Here is a 13,421-nt window from a genome sequence, read left to right as displayed (position 1 = left end):
TGTCAGTAAGCGTAATTATTACTTCTAATTTGTTGGGACTATTGTAAATGATAGGAGAATTTTCTCTCACGCAGGAGAACATGGGTTATGAATGTAGTTAGAAAAAAAGCAGGATAGCTTTCCTGTTTTTTGTTCTAGCTTCAGAATTCTACTTTTGTTTCGAAAATAATTTTGCACTCTAACTTTTCAAAAACTGTCTTCAATTTCACCATAAGAAAATCTTTTGAAATTGCTACGGCTGTAACCTGCCAGGATCTCCTCAGGAATCATTTAAATCTCTGATGTACTCATCAAGCATCCTACTTAACATACATCGGACGTTGGTCTTCTACAATAAAAATTATATATAAATTCTACGAAAATCTATACTGATTACGGGGGTATTCCCATACATAGAGTTGTGTTTAGAGCTATGCTTTTGATCTGACCTTAAGCTTGAGACTGATTGTCCGTCAAGTATTTCCGATTCAATACTGCCCGATCAACTGGGCTTACACAAGGAACCAACCATGAAGTCTGCTTGGAATTAACAGACATATTCAATTTTTAAGTTCAGAATCCGCTCTAGGATTTCGAAGCACTATCAAATCAAGCGAAGGAAAACACTTCATCTGTCTATGATCGCTTCATCGGTCTATGATCGCTAATATTTCGTAAGTCGTAACAAGCTTGAAAAATGACAGCAACAAACGAGAGCTCCAAAGAAAGAGAGAGAGATGATAAAACCTATTTCTCTCGCTTATTTAGCTTATTGGAGTATGTGTTTTATTTTACTGGCATGCTGAAGAATCCCCAAACATCCGATAGCATTCGTGTACTTTAGAAGGAAATCATTTAAGGATTCCAGAAAGAATAGGGTAAACGTTCCAGTAGTGGAGGTACTAAGCACGATTCAACTTCATTTAATCGTTCAAAATTTAAGACGCATAATTAATGTACATATTATTGCTGTAACGGGAAGTAACGACCTTTTACTTAATTAAAAAAAAATGATTTCATCGCAGTAACCTATGGCATGTCAGTGAAAAATAATACCTCCACAGATGGTTAACTGCCCAAGTAACCATAAGCACTAATAAGCCCTTAATCAGCATCATAGATGCGTACATGCATTATAATAGCACCACAAATGCTTACACGCCTTAAAACAGCACTTCCGTTGCATAGAAACCCTATTACAGCATCATTGATGCTTCTAAGCCTGATGCATACAGGCATTAAATAAGCACTATAATGGCTTTATAGTCGAATACAGGGCATGTTTAAATGCCATCCAGTGTTATGACAGATATACCGCGTGCTTTGTGTTTGCATATAGTGGTAAGAGGGAGTCAAACATAAATCTTCTCACTACTACAATTGCAGGTTTTATGACGGGGAAAAGTGTTGGTTTAAATTGGTCACTTTTCTTTCCAATACTATTCATCTTATGTGGCCGTAGGAGCAAAGGAGCAGGACAACAACTCAACAATACGGGTGTCGCAGGTTCGAGACGCAAAATGAGGAATTTCATCATCATAAAACGAGGATCAAAATGTGGCAATTGCAAGTCCTCAAAAGGATAAAAACTACCAAAACGAATATGTCTGATACGGAGAAGTACTATCTGTATCATTTAATTACATTTTTTGCATACTATTAGAGGTTTCCGTTTTCATTCATTCATTTATTTACCTCGTGTACCAGTTGCTTGGCCGCATACGCAAAAGCTCTCTGGCTGTGTACGCGAAAGCACAAAATATTCGCACTAAGAACCTGCCCAAGTAACAATTTCAATGCTCTTTGATCTTAGGTATTATTTATTAAGGTTTTATTAGTAATGCATTAAATCCCAACAGATTTAATAATGGATGTGAAAGTGCTAAACGATCTTTACAGTAAAAATCACTTTAAATTGCTTTGTAGATACCTATAAGTGCTTTTCTAAACTTTTTTGCTAGCTAAATTTGATGATAATAAATTGTATGTTGAAGGAGCTGCATAGTGTCCATTAAAACTTATACTTAGAATCTCAGCTTGTTTGTCTTAAAAAGACATCGATAAAACTCCTAAGACTGCACTAAGTCATGTTAAAGTCTTCTTAAAACTAAAATATCTGATGCATGTTATGGTCTGCGTGTGGTCATCATTATCATTATGTCGATAATAATAATCATGTAAAGAATCATAAAACACGAAAATAAAACGGCATAATAATAAACATTCTGCTCGTAGAATTATCTGACTACCGTGTGTAGTATATTTTTCTCAAGCTTGCCTGAACTTCCCATTCTCGTGGGAAATTTATGCTGCACATAACAGCTGAGCTACTCGAAAAAAGCTTTTATTTTCAGCCACTTATCACTTACCGTTTTCTGCGTCAGAAAAGATCAACCACGGGCTTCATCGCAACAAATCATGCCAGTAAAAACGTAATTAGATGCACAACGGAACGAATAAACTAAATTAAACTACATAACAAAATCAAATCTTCCACAATGTTTACCTTTTTGACAGCACTAGCTTTCCTGAGTGCATTAAGTTTAAGCCAAGGCTCCCAAAAAACCTATTTGTCTTACTGCAGAAAAAATAATCTGATTTAAGAATATAATAGCTAAAGGAGGATTTTGTGCAAGGATTCTTAAGATCAAAACCTCTCATGAATGATTATATTGTACGAAATAATCACCAATTGATCTTAAACCATCTCAGACAAGACCAGCAAGATTTAACTGGATGGGATCCATCTTTATTGACGCCGTTTCGGGTTCATAATTACAATATGCGTGGGAAATTTCAATTCAAGATTGAGAAGAGCATGAAATGGTTCTAAAAATGTAATGGAATATAATATTAGACAGGCAATTATGATGTTGTAATTATGGCGCATTGCCGTAAATCTTTTTTTTTTGTCATTCCACCAGTAAATTTTCTTTGGCATGAGTTTCACGCGATTGCAAGAAAATTTACTGCCACGCAAAAATGATTATTTTAATTTAATATTATGAGTCGGCAGACATCATGATGGTTTCAATATTATAAAAAAAAATTTGATTGATAAACAACTAGTTGGCCGATGTTTGTTCGATCGTCAGCTCTTAACATCGGTTTTATTCTGTGTTTTAGGATAGCGCAAAAGATTTAATACCGCTAGTTGAGCTCAACAAGACTATACAATAGCTCTTATGTATGTTTTAACGTACACTACAAGGGTAGATGTATTCATACTATACAAAACTAAGAAGTTTAGAAACGGTTTTAAGGTATAGTTTTAACAACCTCCTGTAGTGTGGGCCTCTTGGGGTTTAACGGGGTTTAATAAAAAGTTTTATCAAGGTTGTTAAAACTAATAAGTTCTAAAATGAGTTTTAACGATATGGTGGTAACAACAGCTTGTAGTATGTGAAAAAACTAAAAATGTTACTTGGGTGGCGAAAACAACTGACGTTTCTCACGTGGTCTTATATCAGCATTAGTGGTGCAGAGAAGCACGGTTATATCTTGGCACTATAATGGCACGCTATTTCGCCTTTTCTGGCCTTATAATAGCATTATATGCGTATATAAAACTGACATGCATCAAATGATTACCCTATATGCGCATATAATGCTGTTACCGTGCCGCATTATCGTGCTTACTAATTACTTGGGTAATATGGCGACTATATCGAAGAGTTTTAAGAAAAACGCATCAGTGCGAGTCTAATGACCATTTTTGGGTACCGTAAAACGGGTATCTTTGATAATGCGAGTAACTTTGATAGTGCGTAACCCACCACATACTAAACGAAACATCATAACTTCTGTTAATCAGTTAAGCAAAACGAATGCAAAACTAAAGAATATTAGTATGACACTTCATGTAAGAGCGTTTTCATTTGAATCAAAAACATTTGAGGTATTTTATACGAATATTGAAAATTGACACAATTTTAGCATTTTCGAAACGCTTACAAACAATCTGTTCTACAATCACTATTTGATGTAGTTTTGAATAGTTGGCCACCTATCTTTGACAGCCTAGTTATCATAGAACTTGAATATGGTCTCAAATCTCTTAACGAAAAGCATTTTCCCAAACTGGGACCATTTTTGTAATCTAATGCGTATATATTGAAAACTAATATCCCAAGTAACCAGTAAGCACGATAATGCGGCACGGTAACAGCATTATATGCGCATATAGGGTAATCATTTGATGCATGTCAGTTTTATATACGCATATAATGCTATTATAAGGCCAGAAAAGGCGAAATAGCGTGCCGTTTTGGTAGTTTTATCCTTTTGAGGACTTGCAATTGCCACATTTTGATCCTCGTTTTATGATGATGAAATTCCTCATTTTGCGTCTCGAACCTGCGACACCCGTATTGTTGAGTTGTTGTCTTGCTCCTTTGCTCCTACGGCCACATAAGATGAATAGTATTGGAAAGAAAAGTGACCAATTTGAACCAACACTTTTCCCCGACATAAAACCTGCAATTGTAGTAGTGAGAAGATTTATGTTTGACTCCCTCTTACCACTATATGCAAACACAAAGCACGTGGTATATCTGTCAAAACACTGGATGGCATTTAAACATGCCCTGTATTCGAATATAAAGCCATTATAGTGCTTATTTAATGCCTGTATGCATCAGGCTTAGAAGCACTAATGATGCTGTAATAGGGTTTCTATGCATCGGAAGTGCTGTTAAGGTGTGTAAGCATTTGTGGTGCTATTATAATGCATGTACGCATCTATGATTCTGATTAAGGGCTTATTATTAGTGCTTATGGTTACTTGGGATCAACTCATTTTTGACGAAAATGCAGATGGAACTGACTTGCGATTCACGGCAGTTTAGAGAATTAGGGCGGATTAGTATCCAAAAAATCTAGACTCGGTTCTTCAGGGTACATTCTAAACAGTCCAACCCTCTTCATTTATAATGTTGAATATCAGATCTTAATGATTTCCACATACAAAAATGATTGTCGTTGCAAATAAATAAAGATAACTTGGTGTGTACAAAAAATAAGTTCTTTTTCACCAGACCTTATCCAGTGACCCACCAGAATAACTCTAGCCACAGGAATATTTCCGAGTTCCTCTGGCTACTTTTAGAAATTAGATATGTGTGCCAGTATATTGTAATCCGTTGACTATTCCGTGAGCGGTGAGGGTTTTAGTATTTCCGCTTTCACTCAGGCCTATACGGGTTAATAGTGAAAAGTCACATATGTTTGTCTGCACTGTTGCTTTTAATCCCGGACCTGCTCTACCCTAGCATTGAGATTCCACCCAAATCACAACCCAATTGATTTTATCGCCAATTTCACCAAATGAACCACGTCTCCAAGCAGGTATGTCGAAACGAAACAACCAGAGAGTCCATTGTCTTTGGGGACACTCTCGGATCGTTAAACATACAAACTTGAGCCATGCCGCGGTGGCCGCGGCAGACTTGAATCAACTCTTGAAATTCGAGCTCGAACTGCCTCCTCCTCTTCCAATCGACATTGCATCAGCTGGAAGGGATGGAGCCACGCGCAATCGTGAACATGTTTACCAAACATTTCAAGGTTAAACGGTGCACAATAGTGTGTAAGCAAATGCGCCGCTATCGAAGCGCAAAATTGCCTACCAGCACTTTTTGCACGCCGTTGATCTTCACCTCTCAAGACGCAAGACGCGCAAAAGCTGATGCAAGGTCCCCGTCGTCCGAGTGCCGTCGATCATCGGCTCCATCAATAATGTGCAGTGCTTAATTCGAGCACGTTGATTCTGATAGTGCCTGGGACTAATTTCCGATTCCTATCACGCTATCTCGAACTGCGCGATGCCGTCAACTATGTATGGAGAGCGTGCCCTCCGTTCGATTCGGGCGACATTGAAGCACCTATGGCGGCTAATGTCGGTCAAATGACAGGCCACGGTCTGCCGTGGTAAATCGCGAACATTTTCAATGGCAATTTTGTTTGAAAAGGTGAGTGATCATTCCGACATGACACGAGCCAGAACAAAAGGAAAAGTGCGTTTTGATTGTGCGTGCGGTTAGTAGCGTTTGATGACCATTCGGTTCGGATCCGTCACCACCTGTCTGTCGTCTGACCAGTCCTCCTCAGGTGTAATTTGGTTGGGCTGGGCGGACGTGATTACTGGACGCGGCAGTGCGTGGGTGTTTACACTTAGTGAAATTTCCTTAATTGGATTGAATGGCGATGAGTCATTGTCATATATATGTTGTAGATATTTCGGCTTCTCAGTCACAATAGTGGGACGTTCCATGATTTGTCAATCAAGCATTACATAGACTGAGTAATGATTTGCAACTTTGAATGCGTAATTGAACGTTGGATGAACCGTGCTTTGCGTAGTACTGCTATAGTTGTAATAGCTGCGAAGTGTGTTTCGATTAAGGGTTTCGCACTTCACATAAAGGTTTGCGCTGCCAGTAGTCACTACAGAAATTCTGTAGAGATTCTTTTATCAATTTTTCCAAGAATTCAATCTTCCAGTGATTTTTTAATGATTCATATAGGAATTCCTCTAGAAATTCTTGAGACAGGAAATGTACTACCTCTAGAAATTTCCACGAGTAGTACTGTAAAAATATTCCCAAGGAGTGTCCCAGAGATGTATGTATTCTCCTAATGATTCTTTTCTAGGAGATTCTCCAAAGATTTCTACAGATTTCTTCAAAAAAAAAAAACACATAAGTCTATTCCAGGCTGTTGGGAAGTGGAATTAGGAGAACTTACGAAAGATTTGTTCTCTTCGTAATGGGGGATTTTGTTGACCAAATCTTCTGAAATTCATTAGCAAGAGGCGCTTATATGCTAAAAGTATTGTTGCAAAATTTGAGCTCAATACAAGGCTGGAAGCGATGATGTGCCTTTGAAATAAGAACTTTGGAGACCTTATTAACGTGTGACTTAAGGAATTCTTTCATGACATTAGATAATATTTTTTAAGAATTCAAAGTGTGTTTCTAAGAACAACCCCACAAATTACTACAGGTACTCCACCAGAGAATTTCTCTAAAAAATATTTCACATTTCTCAAGTACAAGTTACTCCAGAGATTCATCCTATGATTTCTTCAGAAACTCTAGAAGAAGTTCTTCGGAATATTCCCCAAGGAAGTTCTTAAAGATTACATCTAGGAATTTTTCCAGTGTCTCAAGGATATTTTCAAAAAATTACTGTAGAATCCATGAATCCCCTCACGCTCCGAGGGGGGGAGGGGGACAAGCCTTACAAAAATTTCGAAGGGCTCATACAAAAAACGTGACAAAGGGGGGGGGGAGGTGGTCAAAAAAGTTGAAATTTAGCGTGACATAATTTGTGTACCGTAATCCGGGGAAACATTGATCATTTTTTTTTTAATATTTCTTAACTTTTTCGCCTTACAAGCCTTACAAAAATTTCGAATGGCTCATACAAAAAACGTGACAAGGGGGGGGGGGAGGTGGTCAAAAAAGTTGAAATTTAGCGTGACATAATTTGTGTACCGTAATCCGGGGAAACATTGATCATTTTTTTTTAATATTTCTTAACTTTTTCGTTTAAAAATGCAAATGCTGCCAATTTTATATGTTTAAAACAAGTACTGCCACCCATAGCTCGTGACTGTATACTGTATTTTGTTTTTTGAACGGTTTAAGCATGTTTAAACAAATGTTTTGAGCGACTTTTTGATTTAGCTGATATGGGGTAACATTGATCACCTATGTAAACAACGTTCGGAAATATCTAAAACGTCGTTACTTACTTAAATCATGGCCCCTGAAGCCGAATACGAAGGCCGAACGCTTACAAGTCATTTACTTTTTGAGTTATTTTAAAATTAAAAACACCTCGAACCACGGAATACGCCTAAATGTAGGCAATTGCCTAAGGGAATTCTACATTTTTAACAGTAATTCGTTAATGTTGCCTAATTGAGCATACTTATGAAAGTTTTGACAACTGAATCGTTTTTGGCGATGCCATTTTTAGTGAGAACCGCATTTTTCTTGTTCATATCGTTTGCAGAACTTATGTGAGATATGAATCTTCGGTAGTGTCATCCTTAACCATTGAAATCATTGTTTCGAAAAGTTGCCAAATTTAAGCATAAGGTAAACGCAATTTTTGCGAAAATCTTCACTTTCATTAGCTCATGAATAAAAGAAAGCGAAGCACCATTCATGATTTGGAAATGTTCTACCAATAAATGATTGTACGAACTTTTTACGAGATGAGTCATTCCGATCAATATTACCCCGCTGATCAATGATACCCCGGATTACGGTACCATTCTATAAGATTGAAGAACATAACAATTTGAATCCCTGGATGAAATCCTGCATTATTATCTGAAGGCATTCCCGAAAAAACATTGAACAGAATCCCTAAAGGTACCTGAGTAGAACTGGACGTAATAATTGTAGTATTTGCTGGTGTGAAACGTCAAATGAAGAATCGACAGATTTTTAAGAATTACGCCTTAATGTAGGCAAATTTCCAAGAGACTTTCAAAATATCTGACAGAAATTAAATTAATGTAATAAAAAAGCGAATTGGTACGAATTTTGGTAATAAAATCTGCTTTTGAAATATATTTTGGGCAAGCTCACAAACTTTCAGGCAGATACAATGTTCTGCATTTATACATTATTTTTACAGAAATAAACATTAACATAAAAACTTCACAATACACACTTTGACAATAGTTAAGACTAATAACGATCATTTACTACAGGGTAAAATAGGGTTTCTCAACCGGTGGTCCGCGGACCCCTAGGGGGCGTGATGGCTTCTCAGGGGGGCCGCGAATCTGTTTTTCAATAAGTGTTATTATGTTGTAAGAATTCATAGCAAGTGGGGTTTTATTTTCAATATTTGATTTACACATTCACTAATAAAATAATTAAAATGCAATTCTGTTTATATGAGCATGCAAGCCTAACTTTCAGTGCAAGCCAGAAAACAAAATTACCATTTTTCCTAGTGATATATGTAGAAAATTCCATCCAGTTTTTGGGGCTAATTCTTCCTGGTGACATTAATTATTCATGGGATTGGAAAAATGAAAATATTCACTTCTTTCACTCAAACCATTGGCGAAATCTTGTTGAATCTATCAGTAGGTTTTTCAATGAGATTTTCGATACATATTAATAGCAGTGATAGGAGAAAAGCACCAATTTTCAACCCAGCACTAGTTTTCGACCTATTCATACGATTTGGAACTACTTTATATGAGAATCCGAAAATTAGCTCAGAATTATTGTAGGTCGAAAATAATGCTTTTCCCCTACTTGATAAAACTACGAAAATTCTTAACGGATATCGAGACGAGATTTTTGAAGAATTATTGGTAATATTTTATCAGCTAATGTCTAATTTTTAAAAAGCCTCATTTGTTTTTCAAAGATTTGTCAGAATCTGTGCAAGTTTCTGTGTCTGTCAAGGATATCTGTTGATTCATGAATAATCTTTGAACTTTTGTTTAGATATTTTAGGGGTCCGCGGAAAGCTTGTAAAACTTTGAAGAGGGTGGCAGCTTTAAAAAGGTTGCGAACCACTGGGTTAAAATGATATTGGTGCTCTATTAATAAGTAGCAAATTCGTGTAACACGGTGATCAATTTTACCCGAATTTACGGTACCTAAATTTCTGGAGGAACTAATTGATCATTCGTCAAATTTATTGAGGAATGTTCTGAAGAGCTTTCAAAAAAATAATCCCTGGAAGAATTTTGAAGGATTTGCTATGATAAATTTACGAAGGAGTTGTTATGAAAATGGTTGGTGCAGGAACTCCTCGAAAAATTCTTGTAGAGGTTTCCGGAAAATTCCACTACGAATTTCTTTAACAATTATGGAATAAACCCCTGGGAATTTTCTTGGAAAAACTTTTGTAGAAAGACCTGGTTGAGTAAATATTGGCAATAGGGTCCTAAAGCCCTGTCCCAATTTTAGTATCCAACGCTTAAGTTCAGGGCAGAAACACATATTTACTTAATTTTTAAATGATTCTCATTGATTTAAGTCCAAAAACATTTTTTTTATGATTTTTGAGATTTTGTCACACCCCTTGGATTAAACTCAAATTTTGGGTAAATTTTGTTTTCTGTGTGCCTTTCGAAATGTCAGATAGGAACAACCCCAGTGTTAAAACTATAAGCCCTGTGGCATGTTTGTCGAAAAAGTGAATGTCAAACATGATCACAAGTGTCAAGGTTCGTATTTGGAACCGTTTTTAAAATTGAAGTTTGAAAATTTTATAGCCGTTATTTGAGCTAGAAAAACTGCTAAGATAGTTGCAAGAACATGTTCTTTCGTGTTATTAAATAAAAATAAGAATTAATTAAACATTTTCGGACCCAATTGGCAAATTTTTAGAGCTATCCCTGTGTAAGTTCCTGATTAGTAATTCGGATCAAAAATTTACTGCAAAAAAAAAAAGATTTTGAAGATCGTTTTTGTTGAAACAAAAGACTTGTTTTAAAAATAAAGAACTTGCATTTAATTACAGACCAAGTTTCTCAAAAGAGACCTAGTACCAGTCTTGCAATAAGTTTTAGGAAAGCACCCAAGACAAAGAGAACAAAGCTGCTGATAATACAACAAGTCATCCTAGGTATTTTACCAGGAAACCAAGTAAAGAATTTCTGCAGATGTTCCTACGTATTTTTTCAGTTAATCTTCGAGACATTTTCATATGAATTAATTCAAGAATACATCCACCGTTTTATTATTCCAGGTTATCTGTTGAGCACCTTTGCATGAATTTGTTTATAAATTCGGCCAGAATTTCTCATGAATAGGGTCCTAAAATTTTTGATAAAGAAATGTTTATATTAAATAACACGACAGAGCATGTTCTTGCAACTACTTTGGCAATTTTTTTCGCTTAAATAACGGCTGCATCGTATTTAAATAAAATGGGTACAAATTTTATACAAACTTTTGATCATGTTTGACATTCACTTTATCGACAAAAACGCCACAAACGGGCTCATTTTTTCAACACTGTGGTTGTTTCTATCTGACTTTCTATCTGATTTCGGAGGAGACACAGAAAACAAAATGCACCAAATATTTGAGTTTAAACCAAGGGGTGTGACAAAATCTCAAAAAAGGAAATGTTTTTTGACCGTAAACCAACGAAAAGCATTCAAAAATTGAGTAAACATGTATTTCTGGCCTAAACTTAAGCGTTTGATACTTAAATTGAGACAGGGCTTTAGGACTCTATTGCCTTCAGAAACTTTTTTAGGTATTTTTCGAGCATAGCAGATTACTCCTGCAGTTGTTTAATATATTTCTCGAGTAGAACATCCATGAGTTCTTCAAAAGCGAATTGAGGGTTCACACCAGCAAATACTACAGCACTTATTCCATTTATTCCACCAACAAATCCTTTATAAATTTATACAGTGATTCTATTCTATGTTTGTCAGGGAATTGCTTAAGAAAATCCAAAGATAAACAGATTTTCAGCAATTTATCTCATCCTAACAGTCCCGGTCCCGAAGCTCTATAAGAGAACCTTGCAGGAGTTTAAATGGATTGTTTGCAGAATTTTGATAATTCCTTTAAAAATACTTTCCGGATTTTTAAAGTAATTTCTCCAATAATGTCTGAAAAATTCCCTAAGCAATTTCTTGAAAACAACTCTGAAAAAAACATCATAAATAAATTGTTTAAGGATATTTTGCGAAATTTCTGAAAGAATTGCTGTTTAAATTCCCGAAGGAATCTCCGAAGTAATTTCTGAGAGCATTTCTAAATAAATTTCTAGTTAAAATATCAAAGAAATCCTAAGCGACAATCTTTATGCGAGAAATTTTCTGAAAAATCGTCGGAGAATTTCATGTTGGACTTTCGGGAATAATTTCTTAGAAAAAATGCTATGTTGAATTTTTAAATGAAATTGTAGAGGATTTCTTCAGGAAATCCGTAATATAATCATTACATGAGCACCTAAAAATCATCGGAATAATATCTGAAGGGAAGTTCGGGCAAAATTTACCAGTTCAGAGTACTTTAAATTTGCAGTGAGCAATAAATTCTTCATCGAAATCCGAGATTGCTTGAGATTTTATATGGTAAAATCGGACATTTCAACTTAGAAACGCAATTTCTTAAGATTAGCTCAAAATATCTCGGGTAGTTTAATGTTTTCGACTGTAAAATGTCTGATAAGTACGATGGAACTGAAGTTTATGAAATCAGAACATAACCATGAAATCAGAATGTAACCAACAAACATATTTTTTCTAGACTCCTCAAACGATTTCCGTCTAAAGTACCGAAGGTCATTTTTCTCTATGTCTAATAGTTTCGAAGAAATAAACTGAAGAATGTAAGCAAAATCATGGGTTTTGTCAAATTGCCTATCACTGGGGGTGGTCCCATGGGCGAGGGGGTGTCCTACTGACATAAAAATTTGGATTTTTACACATATCAAGTGGATGAACATTTGACCAAAATTTGGTTGAAATCGGTGATGGTCGATTACAATGCTGTACATTTTTGTGGACACTTAGTATGGAATAACCAATCACAGTAATTGATCTACTTCATCCCAGAATCAAAAATTTGAACATTTAATTTTCAATGATTGTTTTAATTATTATCACAAATTTGTGTAAAACTTTTGAATACATTTTTTGATAAACCTGATGGACCTTAACACTCTACCAAATTTTATAGGACAGAATTCGCTTAAAAGTGATCTACTGTAGAGGTCAGGAAAATACAACTGCTCTGTTTAAGGCTCAAGAATCCATCATTCAATCAGTAGCAATCGAAAAAAAAAACAAAACTAGTTTTTTCGTTCAAATTCAATTGAAGTCTCATGCAAATCTATCATTGCGTTACATATTTATTTATTTATTTATTTATTTATTTATTTATTTATTTCATGTCGTCAATCAGATGTAGACCATTTTGTTACAATTTTACACTTAATATTATATAGTTTGAAAACGTTATTTTCTTAATCTAGTTCGAATTTTGATATGACATAAATTTTTGTTTTAGTTCCGATTTCGTCATAGTAAAGTCAATGGTTTCGCAATGTTTATTGTAAACAGACATTATTTGATTTAAAGGCTCAAATTTGGCATAACTTGTGCGGTGATGGTTTGTATAAAAAATACTACGACTTCGCAGTTGTCTTGAAGGAGCATAAAAATTTAATTTTGATAAAAGTGTCATCGAGTCAATAGCAATAGCAAGTGCAATGCAATGATAGATTTTCTTGGACATTACTTCGATTTTGTGCGGTTTTGAAAATTTGTATAACGATGATGGATATTTTCCTCTTAAGGTGGTTTAACAGAATGATCATTCGTTAATTTTACTGACTGTCATTGCCTACTCTAAATCATTGTCTGAGCCTGATTTGATTCGTTAATATTATTCACTACATCTACTTCACCTTATTTAAATTGTAATTATTTT

At 35.4% G+C, this 13,421-nt stretch overlaps 1 protein-coding gene across 6 annotated transcripts in view; it reads left to right on the top strand.

Annotated features, from left to right (window-relative positions):
• The window catches only part of LOC5568916 (glutamyl aminopeptidase), a 76,056-nt gene that overhangs the window by 38,481 nt on the left and 24,154 nt on the right, over positions 1–13,421 (top strand). The window lies entirely within an intron of this gene.

This window comes from Aedes aegypti, chromosome 1 (assembly GCF_002204515.2).
Source record: "Aedes aegypti strain LVP_AGWG chromosome 1, AaegL5.0 Primary Assembly, whole genome shotgun sequence".
In the NCBI taxonomy this organism is placed as follows: Eukaryota; Metazoa; Arthropoda; class Insecta; order Diptera; family Culicidae; genus Aedes; species Aedes aegypti.
Note: the sequence above shows the minus strand (reverse complement) of the source record. Positions and strands in the feature narration are given on the sequence as shown.